This window comes from Mobula hypostoma, chromosome 25, assembly GCF_963921235.1.
Source record: "Mobula hypostoma chromosome 25, sMobHyp1.1, whole genome shotgun sequence".
Classification (NCBI taxonomy): domain Eukaryota; kingdom Metazoa; phylum Chordata; class Chondrichthyes; order Myliobatiformes; family Myliobatidae; genus Mobula; species Mobula hypostoma.
This window is the reverse complement of record NC_086121.1, coordinates 46,802,969-46,815,224: the sequence shown is the minus strand read 5'-3', so window position 1 is coordinate 46,815,224 and position 12,256 is coordinate 46,802,969.

The window sequence follows — 12,256 nt, the reverse complement described above, 5'->3', positions numbered from 1 at the left end:
TTGATTCTAACATCTGAGGTCAGGCTAACTGGTCTATAATTTCCTTCCTGCTGCCTTCCTCTTTTCTTAAAGAGTGGAGTAACATTTGCAATTTTCCAGTCCTACGGCATGATGCCGGAGTCCAATGATTTTTAATGCCACCATAATCTCTTAACACTACCTCTTTCAGAACCCTAGGGTGCAATTCCTCTGGTCCAGGTGACTTATAGGTGTTTCAGCTTTTTGAACACCTTCTTCCTTGTAACAGTAACTGCAGCAACTTGTCTTCCTTCACACACTACAACATCAGGCATACTGCTAGAGTTTTCCACCGGGAAGACTGATGCAAAATACTTGTTTAGTTCATCGGCCATCTTCTTGTCCCCCGTTATTATTTCTCCTGCCTCATGTCCTAGTGGTCCTATATCCACTCTCATTTGTCTTTTATTTTTAACATACTTGAAAAAAAACTTATATTATCTACTTTGCTGTCATTTGCTACCTTGTTTCATATTTCATCTTTCCCTAGTGATTTTTTTAGTTGCTCTCTGTAAGTTTTTGAAAACTTCCCATTTCTCTATCTTCCTACCTATTTTCGCTTTGTTGTATGCACTTTCTTTTGCTTTTACAATAGCTTTGACTTCCCTTGTCAGCCACAGTTGTACTGTTTTACCATTTGAGTATTTCTTCATTTTTGGAATACATGTTCTGCACCTTCCTCATTTTTCCCAGAAACTCACGCCAGCAGCTCTTTCCAAATTACTTTGGCCAACTCTTCTCTCATACCACTGTAATATCCCTTACTCCACTGAAATACTGCTACATCAGACTTCACTTTCTCCCTATCTAATTTCAAGTTGAACTAAATCATTGTGATCACTGGTTCCTAAGGGTTCTTTTACCTTAAGCTCCCTAATCGCCATGATCCCCTGGTAAGCTCAATAACAAACTGCTGTAAAAATCTATCTCTTAGGCATTCAACAAACTCACTCTCTTGAGATCCATTACCAACTTGATTTTCCCAATTGACCTGCATGTTAAAATCTCCCATGACTGCCATAACATCGCCTTTTTGACTCACCTTTTCTATTTTCTGTTGCAAACTGTCGTCCACCTCCCAGCCACTGTTGGGAGGCCTATACATAACTGCCATCAACGTCCTTTTACCCTTGCAGTTTCTTTACTCAACCCACAAAGATTCAACATCTTCTGATTCTATGTCACATCTTTGACAGCAGATGAGGTAAGAGCAGTGAGTGGTGCAGCTAGTGTACTGTAATTTCTGCTGAAGTGGCGATAGAAGTTAGCAAAGCCTAAGAAGCGTTTCGGTGTTGGGACCATTCGATCACCGCCTTGACCTTATGTTGGTCCATCTGAATGGAACTGCCTGAAATTACATACCCCAGGTAGGAGATAGTATTGCGATGAAAGTCACATTTCTCAGCCTTCACAAAGAGCTGGTTCTCCAGAAGGCGCTGGAGAACTCTAAGGACATGACCTGTGTGTTCAGCAAGAGACATAGAAAAAAATCAACATGTCGTTGCGATACACAAAAACAGATTGGTTCAGCATGTCCCTGAGAACGTCATTTACCAGGGCTTGGAAGATGGCGGGGAATTGGTGAGACTGAATGGCATGACCAGATACTCGTGATGGCCTGAGGTGGTGTTGAAGGCTGTCTTCCACTTGTCCCCTTCGTGGATGCAGACAAGATGGTAGGCGTTACGGAGATCAAGCTTGGTGAAAACTGAGGCTCCTTGCAGTAGTTCAAATGCTGAGGTCATGAGCAGAAGAGGGTAACAGTTCTTAACAGTGACTTCATTCAGTCCACGCTGTTACGTACCCCGTGACTGGGTTGCCAAACCAGCAGAAATGGACCACTTAGTTGGAGTCTAGATTACTGGAACTAAGAAAGTTTTTATTAAAGAAATAAGTAACACAGTATTCTAATAGTAAGGATATAAATGCAACAGGTTAGCAATGATAAAACACGCATGTACACAGAACTAGGATAATAGGAATCAATCAAGGTCTATCGCAGTCTAGGGGTAAATGATCAGTCTCAAGTGACGCTGAGTTCAGTTCAGCTGAATACAGTTCATAGAAATCGCTGTTGTGCCGTTGGAGAGAGAGAGAGAGAGAGCGAGCGCGCGAATGACGATATTCAAATCGGATTCAAGCAGACCTTTGATATTCCTCGCAGTTAGCTTTCAGGCAAGCCCTTTGTAATGTCTTCTGAGGTCACCGACTGTGACCCCTCCGTTCCGGATACAATCGTTCTTCTGCGGTGAACCCGGCACCCAGGCAAGGGTGGACACACACACCAGGTTCCCGCCGATCGTACCTTCTCACCCTGTGCGTCTATGGTCGGTCTCGCGACCAGACCTCCAAAAACTCCCACCAACTTGTGGGGGGGGGGGTACACTGCACTTCCAGGGTCTCATTACCTCGTGATCTCGTGGTGTCGTGGTGTGTCTTGCCTTAGCAAACTTGTTCCTTTTATCCCCCGCTGGGGTAGCGCCTGTCCGTCAAACTTCAAACAGTTCAGGTTCAAAGCAACCGGTCTGACAATACTCGGAACTGTGACTCTTTTCGTTATTCTCTCTCATCTCCCATTAACATTAATGAATGTTTCCCCATTGTCTCTCTTATCCCTCTCATCGGCATCAATCTTCTGATAACTTGGTCTTTTGTCACAATGGTAATCAATGCATGGATGCAAGGAGCCGTCCTTCTTTTCAACAAAGAAAAACCCAGCAGCAGCAGGGGAGGAAGATGGCCGGATGATGCCTGCAGCCACAGACTCTTGAATGTACTTACCCATGGCTTCTGTTTCAGGTACAGACGGGGAATACAGGCCGCCCGTTGGGGGAGATGTGCCAGGTAAGAGATCAATGGGGTAATCATATGGGCGATGAAGCTATAGGAAAGTGGCCCGGGACTTGCTGAAAACAGTTTTGAGGTCCATGTATGACACTAAGGACCAGAAATTCCTTGGGGGGGGGGGTGGATCTGGGCTTGGAGACAAGGGGATCTGAGCATGGAGTGACAAAATGGGCTCCAGCCTACAATCTTGCGACTGAGCCAGTCAATGCAGGTGTTGTGTTTAACTAACCAGGGATGGCCCAGGACGATGGGAGCTTGAGGAGAGTCAATAACATAAAGGGTTAACTGTTCATGATGGTTGCTGGATAAACTGAAACTCACTGGGGCTGTGACCAGGGTGATGTTAGCTAGTCTCTGACCGCCCAAGGCGTTGGCCACCACTGGTGATTGGAGAGCAGACGTGGGCAATCCCCACTGGGCAGCCAGCCGGAATCGATAAAACACCCCTCCGCACCAGAATCAACCAAGATGGAGACTGCTCGCCGTTGGACGCTCCACTCCAGAGAAGCAGGTACGAGAGTGAATGGTATCGAGGAGGGCCGGCCAGGGGTTACGCTCACCAGTACTCCTCGTCCTACTGGTGAGCGCTTGTCTTCTACTGGGCAAGTGGGGATGAACTGGTCTGGTTGGCCACAGTACAGACAGGAGCGGGTGCTGATTCTCCTTTGTCTTTCAGTGGGCATCAGGCGGGTACAGTCAACCTTCATAGCTTCGGGCTCTGGAACAGGAATTGTAGATGGGAGCAAATGTCAGGGCAATGTAGACTGATGAGGAGGTTGGAACTCACCCTATGCCCTCAGGGACCCTCTGAAACCCCTCCCTGCGGCACTGTTGAAGGCGAACATCAATATGGATGGCCAAATCCACCAGGGCTTCAAAGGTGGCAGGAAGGTCCTGGGTGACCAGATCATCTTTGATGTCTTTGGAGAGGCTGATCAGGAAGGTGTCATACTGTGCCTCCGAGTTCCAGCCGCTGGAGGTGGCTAGGGTCTGGATCTCTATGGCGTAACCTGCACCCCTGGTGCATGTGCAGCATTTCACGGGCAGCCTCTCTCCCATATTTGGAGCGATCAAACACGTTTCTTATCTCCTCAGAAAATAACTGAAAACTACTGCAGAAAGGGGAGCCTGCCTCCCAGACGGCTGTTTCCCATTCTCTTGCCCGACCGGACAGTTGGGTGATGACATCGGCTACCTTGACTCGATCAGTTGGAAAGGTTGTTGGTTGTAATTCAGAAATGAGGGTGCAGTGTGAAAGAAAAGAGCAGCAGGTACCAGGCTCACCTGAGTACTTTTCTGGAGGAGGCAGACGGGGCTCTTGGACAGGAGGAGTGAGCGAGAATACGGAGGGCAGGGCAGAAGACACAGTCGCAGAATGTTGATGGGTGCTCTGGGACAGCTGGAGTGACTGAGTCTGAGCCACAAGATCGGCTACATTGGCAGAAAGTGACTCCACTGCCCTGAACATGGAGTCCAGTTGGTTCTGGTGTCTCCCCAGCATCACTCCCTGTTGTTCCAGGGCAGTTCTCAGATGACCGGGGTCTGCTGGATCCATTCTGGCCAGATTGTACTGTCAGGGCACTGAAGCAGGGATCCAATCGCAGACCCAGTACTGTGCACAATGATATTTGAGTAACAAATCCCGAGGTGCAAACAAAGTGGGCGTCAAAGTTCAGGCAGAGATCAAAACATCCAGAGTAAACCAAAATTGGGAAACAGGCAGAGTTGATATTCAAATGGACAGAGTACAGATACAAATGCTGGAAAAGCTCAGGAAATTCACTGGCACAATCTGGCAACAAATAGGTGAAAACACAGGACTGAAATACACTGAGCAATAAACAGAGAGGCAGATGATAGGTGGAGCAATGAGACATAGGTGACAGCAATACTGGTAATAATGAGAAACAGATGAGAGACGGAGTACTCAGTAATACAGGGGCTGGAGTAGGGCAGGAGTGGGGACAGGACCACATGGCAATACAAAACCACAGACTAACAGCTAGGGGGAAAACACACAAAAAGACAAGAGTTCATCTGGAGGTACTGACACTCAGTCAGTTTGGATTGGCAACATAATCTCCCCCACATTCTCTATTAGCACAGGTGCATGACAAGGTTGTGTGCTTAGCTCCTGGTCTACTCACATAACACTCATGACTGTGTGGCCATGCAAATGCAAAGTTCCAATGCAATATTAAAGTTTGCTGATGATACTACTGTCATAGCCCGAGTTAATGGTGGTGATGAATCAGCATATAGGAGGGAGATTGAAACCACAGCAACAACCTGTTACTCAATGTCAACAAGACCAATTATTGATTTCAGGAGCAGGAAACCAAAGGTCCATGAGTCCTTATTGGAGGATCAGAGGTGGAGAGGGTCAGCAACTTTAAATTGCTTGGTTTTATCATTTCGGAGGACATGTCCTCAGCTCAGCATGTAAGCACGGCAGCAGTTCTTCTTCCTCAGGAGTTTGTTATGTCTCAGCATGACAAACTTCTATAGATGTTTGGTAGATAGTATATTGACCGACTGCATCACAGCCTCATATGGAAACACCAATCCTTGAAAGGAAAGTCCTACAGAAAGTAATGGATATAGCCTTGTCCATCATGGGTATATCCCTCACCACAATTGAGCACATCTATAAGAAGCATTGTCGCAGGAAAGCAGCAGCCATCTTCAGTGACCCCCAGCATCCAGGACACGGTCTCTCCTCACTGCTGCCATCAGGAATAACTGGTTCAGGAACAGTTATTACCTTTCAACCACCGGGATCTTGAACCAAAGGGGATGCCTTCACTTGCCCCATCATTGAAATGTACCCACAACCTATAGACTCACTTTCACGGACTCTGTCTCATGTTCACAATCTTTATTGTTCACTTATTTATTATTATTATTATTATTTCTTTCTTTTTGTATTTGCAGTTTGTCTCTTTTGCACGCTGATTGAACACTCAAGTTGGTGCATGCTTTCATTAAATCTCTTATGGTTATTATTCAATTATGGGTTTATTGAGTATGCTCACAAGAAAATGAATTTCAGGGTAGTATATGGTGATATATACTTTAATAATAAATTTACTTTGAAGTTAAATACAAACATACCATACACCTTCTTTACCACCTTATCGACATGTGTAAGTTTGTTTTCTTAAGATATACCGGGTTCAATACAAACTGAAAAGGAATATTATAAAACATTATCAGGCACTTTTACTGTAGCAAATAATCCCAAGGAGCATTATCAGATAAAGTGTCCTGAAGCACATAAAGGTGGGTATATCAGCGGGGCTTGACCAAGTGTATCCTAGGATGTTGTGAGAAGATTGCTGGGGCTTTGGCAGAGATGATTTTATATCTTTATTAACATGAATGAGGTATTGGAAGACTGCATGTTGTGTTTTTACTTAAAAGTCTGCAAGGACAATTTACGGAGTTACAGGTTGGTGAGCAGTGGTTAAGTTTCTGGAGTGCGTTCTAAGAGACAGGATCCAGCTGCACTGGAAAGGCAAGGACTGATTAGGTATAGCCAACATTGCTTTGAACATGGAAAATCATGTCTCATGGATTTGATTGTGTATTCGAACATGAGACAAAGAGGACTGATTAGGGCAGGGTGGTAGACATTGAGCACATAACCCTTATAAGGTACTTTAACAAGTTCCTGCGTAATAGGCTGATTCAGAAGGTTAGATCATATGGGATCTAGAGGATGCTAGCGAACAGGATACAAATTAGCTTGGTAGAAGAAGCCAGAGGTTGATAGTGGAGTGTTGATTTTCCAGATTGCTGTTGATATGGGCAAAATGCAGGCAAATGGCCAAATGAAAGTAAGTAGGACCAGATCAGAAAGCCACCTTGGTTTTCATTATGAGCAGGTCTTATCATTACACTATAGGATAGCTGGGATTAGGGAAGAGAGAGTGCAGAGAAGATTTACAAGGGTGTTGCCAGGACTGAAAACCGTGAGTTATAAGATACTGGAGATGTTGGGATTTTTTTTTTGAAGTGAAGGAGGCTGAGAGGTGACATTATAGAAGTTTATACAACTAGATAGCACGGATAGTCACAGTCTTTTTTCCCATGGTAGGTATGCCTAAAACGAGAGGGCATAGATTTAAGGTGATAGGGTTAAGATTTAAAGATATGAGGGGAAATTTTTTCACAGAGAGGGTAATGTTGGTATGTGGAACAAGGAGCCAGAGGAAGTGGAGGAGGTAGCTGATATTTCAGTCTGTCAAAGGGGTTTGTCATGTACAAAGTTAGAAAATGTTTCGAGCAGGGATTCCCAACCTGGGGTCCATTGAAGACCCGTCTGTTGAAGATAGAAGTCCATGGCATACAAAAGGTTGGGAACCCCTCATTTAAAGGGATCTGGGCCAAATGTAGACACATGGGAGTAACTTAGATGGACACCTTGATTGTCATGGATGAATTGGGATGAGGAGCCTATTTCCGTGCTGCATAAAATCTGTAAACTTATGACTCCGAAATTAGATCAGAATCAGTATTAACGTCACTGGGAGATGTTGTGAAATTTGTTGTTATGCAGCAGCAGTACGATGCAATACATAAAAATAAAAACTATAAATTATAATGAATTTTATATATATATATTTAAATAAGTAGTGCACTGAAAAGAGAGAGAAAATAAATAATGTTCATGGGTTCACTGTCCATTCAGAAATCTGATGGTGGAGGGGAAGAAGTTCTGAAATGCCGAGTACATGTATTTAGGCTCCTGTATGTCCTCTCTGATGTAGCATCGAGATGAGGGCATGTCCTGGGTGATGGGGCTCCTTAATGATGGATGCCACCTTTTCTAGGTGTCCTCAACACTAAGGAGGCTCGTGCTCATGATGGAGCTGGCTGAGTTTACAACGTTCTCCAGCTTTTTCCAATCCTGTGCAGTGGCCCGACAGTGATGAAACCAGTTGGAATACTCCTCACAGTGCATCCGTAGTGACAAAGAGATGACCCACACAGATTATGGTCTCCTGATGAGAATCTCAAGACTCCAGTTGCAGAGAGAGGTACAGAGGCCCAGGTTTGGGGTTTGTTCATTAGAACAGAAGGTATGACTGTGTTAAACACTGAACTATAATCAATAAACAGTAGTCTGATGTAATTATTACTATTGTCCAGGTGATCCAAGGCCAAGTGGAGAGCCAGTGAGATTGCATCCAATATAGCCTTACTGTGGTGATAGGCAAATTGTAATGGTTCCAGGTTCCTGCTTAGGCAGGGTTTATTTTTAGTCATGACCAACCTCTCAAAGCACTTTTCATCACAGTAAATGTGAGTGTCACTGGGCAATAGTTGTTGAGGCGACTCACCTGTTTTTCATGGGAACTGGTAAGATTGTCGCATTTTGAAGCAGGTGAGAACATTTGACTGCAGAATTGAAAATGTTCTTGAATACTCCCAGCAGTTGGTTGACACAGATTTTCAGAGTCCTACCAAGTACACTACCAAGGCACTACCATTTTGATAGCGCTTATCTTCTTGAAAGATGATCTGACATCGGCTTCCAAGACAGAGATCACAGAGTCACCAGAAACTGCAGGGACTCGACAGGGATAGTTTCATTCTCACTTTAAAACCGTACATAAGAGTTGTTGAGCTCGTCTGGGACTGAAGATTCACAGCCACTCATGATGTTAGGTTTTGCTTTGTAGAAAATAGTGGCCTGCAAACACTGCCAGAGCTGATGTGCATCTAATTCTATCTCTAACAACAATCAGAATTATTGTTTTGCTTTTAACATAGCCTTTTGTAGGTCGTACCTGGACCTCTTGTATAATTCTGGATTACTGGGCTTCAATGCCACAGATCTAACCTGCAGAAGACTACAAATATCCTGGTACATCTGTGGCTTTTGGTAGATTATTTCCAGTATGTTTTCAAAGGCATACACTTATCCACACAAGTAAGTTATGCAAAAAAAACTAATAAAAAGTATTGAGGTAATGTTCATTGGTTCAATGTCCTTTTGAAAATCGGATGGCAGTGGGGAAAGAAGCTGAGTGTTTGCCTTCAGGCTTCTGTACCTCATTCCTGATGGTAACAGTGTGAAGAGGGCGTGTTCTGGGTGGTGGGGACCCTAAATGATGGATGCCGTCTTCTAAGGCACTGTTTCTTAAAGATGTCTTGGTTACTACAGAGGTCAGTACCCATGATGGAGCTGACAAATTTTACAAGTTTCTGCAGCTTATTTTGATCTTGTGCAGTAGCCCCTCCTTACCAATGGTGATACAGCCAGTCAGAGTGCTTTCCATAGTAGATTTGTAGAAGTTTTCAAGTGATTTTGCTGACAAACCAAATCTCCTCAAACTTCTAATGAAATATAGCCGCTGTCTTGCCTTCTTTATAGCTGCATCAATATGTGGCAACACACAAAAAATGCCGGTAGAATGCAGCAGGCCAGGCAGCATCTATAGGAAGAGGTACAGTCGATGTTTCGGGCTGAGACCCTTCGTCAGGATTAACTGAAAGAAGAGATAGTAAGAGATTTGAAAGTGGGAGGGGAAGGGGGAGATCTGAAATGATAGGAGAAGACAGGAGAGGAGAGGTGGATCTAAGAGCTGCAGAAGGGAGAAGATCATGGGACGGGAAGCCTGGGGAGAAAGAGAAGAAGGGAAGGGAGCCCAGAGGGTGGAGAGCAGGCAAGGAGTTATAGTGAAAGGAACAGAGAGAGAAACAAAAAGGGGGGGGAATAAAAAATATATAAAAATATATTAAATAAATAAATAAGGGATGGGTGTGACGGGCAGGTGGAGCATTAATGGAAGTTAGAGAAGTCAATATTCATGCCATCAGGTTGGAAGCTACCCAGACGGAATATAAGGTGTTGTTCCTCCAACCTGAGTGTGGTTTCATCTTTACAGTAGAGACGGCCATGGATAGACATACCAGAATGGGAATAGGATGTGGAATTAAAATGTGTGGCCACTGGGAGATCTTGCTTTCTCTGGCATAGGTATTCAGCGAAATGGTCTCCCAGTCTGCGTCGGGTCTCGCCAATATATAGAAGGCCACATCGGGAGCACCGGACGCAGTATATCACCCCAGCCGACTCACAGGTGAAGTGTCGCCTCACCTGGAAGGACTGTCTGGGGCCCTGAATGGTGGTGAGGGAGGAAGTGTAAGGGCATGTGTAGCACTTGTTCCGCTTACAAGGATATGTGCCGGGAGGAGGATCGGTGGGAAGGGATGGGGGGGACGAATAGACAAGGGAGTCGCGTAGGGAGCAATCCCTGCGGAAAGCGGGGGGGGGGCGCGGGAGATGTGCTTGGTGGTGGGATCATGTTGGAGGTGGCGGAAGTTACGGAGAATTATATGTTGGATCTAGAGGCTAGTGGGGTGGTAGGTGAGGACAAGGGGAACCCTATTCCTAGTGGGGTGGCGGGAGGATGGGGTGGGAGCAGATATGCGTGAATTAGTAGAGGTGTGTTTGAGAGCAGAGTTTATGGTGGAGGAAGGGAAGCCTCTTCCTTTAAAAAAGGAAGACATCTCCTTCGTCCTGGAATGAAAAGCCTCATCCTGAGAGCAGATGCGGCGGAGACGGAGGAATTGCGAAAAGGGGATGGCATTTTTACAAGAGACATGGTGGGAAAGGGAATAGTCCAGGTAGCTGTGAGAGTCCGTAGGGTTATAGTAGGCATCAGTAGATAAGCTGTCTCCAGAGATAGAGACAGAAAGATCAAGAAAGGGGAGGGAGGTGTCAGAAATGGACCAGGTAAACTTGACCAGGTAAAATGGACCAGGTGACTTCATTAACTTTGCCTCCAACTTTCACCCTGCCCTCAAGTTTACCTGGTCCATTTCCGACAATGCTTTCCTGACATTCCTGACATTGGCCCAAGGTGGAATGTACACCAATACCAGGATGATGGTGGAACTCTCTCTCGGCAGATAAAAAGGGTGACACTTGATAGCTAAATGTTCCAAGTCAGGTGAGCAGTTCAGAGACAGAACCACCATGCTTGTGCACCACAATGAATTAATTATAAAGCATACTCCACCTCCTCTGCCTTTAGAAGACTATGCTGTCTTGTCTTTGTGGATTGACTTACAGTATCTTAACAGGTACAGGGGCAGGTGAACAAGGTGGTAAAACTTTAGGTGCATCTTAAAGAAGGAAAGAAGGATTATGAGGTTTAGGAAGGGAATTCCTGAGTCCAAGGCTTGGATAATGAAGTGATCCATCTCAAAAATATAAAATCACCACAAATAGAGCATAGAGATTGTGAAAAATTACCTGGCTGGGTAGTGCTTGAAGAATTCCTCCAAATATCAAAGTTGGACACATGCCACTCACACTTAAGTTGAAGTAGCTCCTCACATCTTTTCAGTTTTCTTAAATACTTTAGTTAAGTACCTCCTCCCTCATAAAATCTATTTCCACCTCACTTATGTTGTGTTCCTGTAGCCTGTTTGCCCTTCTCCCCTTCAGATTCATGTATTGCAATGCTCTCTCGAACAGCTGTAAGTATAGAACTATGCGACCATACGGCACAGTAGAGACCCTGCAGCCTGCCAGAACTGCAATCTCTGACAAGAAATTTCCTGTTCTAGGTTTCAGCTCATCCAATCAATGATCCCACATGTGAATATCCACTGATTCCCATTTATCACTACCTTTAATGTGCAGTGTCCTGTGCCTCAGAATTAAAATTCTTATGACTTTGTTGTTCCATCCCATGGGTTGTGATTTTCTCTCCCAAAGAACTGCACAATCCCAGCTCTCCCCAACTTCCCTGTTCTTGTGACTCACTCCTCTACCTATTTGTTCTCCTTGCATCTCCCTGCAGCTATTGTTCCATTACCTGGAACTTCCACAATCCTTTCCCTTTCCTTGCACTCTTTATTTCCCTTTAAAATTTGGTTAACTTTTGGTCACTCTTGTTATTCTAACTTGATATCTATATGTGCATCCAACTCTTGACAATCTTGTTAATATTGGAATATAATGTAAAGAAAATTGTTTTCAAAATATAATTTACTACATGACGATACGTTTTATGCAGCATGTAGGAAATGGAACAAACTTCCTAAACATTTTCCCAGCGAGAGGAGATTATTTTGCCTCCTCTTTGGTCTTATTATATGAATAATTTGTTATTGCTTTTCTGGCCACAAGAGATTTGACCTTCCTCAATTTTATCAAACTGCCAACTCCAAATACTTAGTAAACATTTTGCTCCATATTTTGCTTCTAATAACCTTCAGCTGTTGGTGATTAACATTTTGTCCTGCAAATTGTTCTTAGTACTAAATATGTGTTCTTGATATCATCGAGAAACCCTGTAGGTCCTTCAAGTGTCACAGAGTTATACAACATTGGCGCAGATCCTTCAGCTCTCCTGGTCTGTGTCACCCA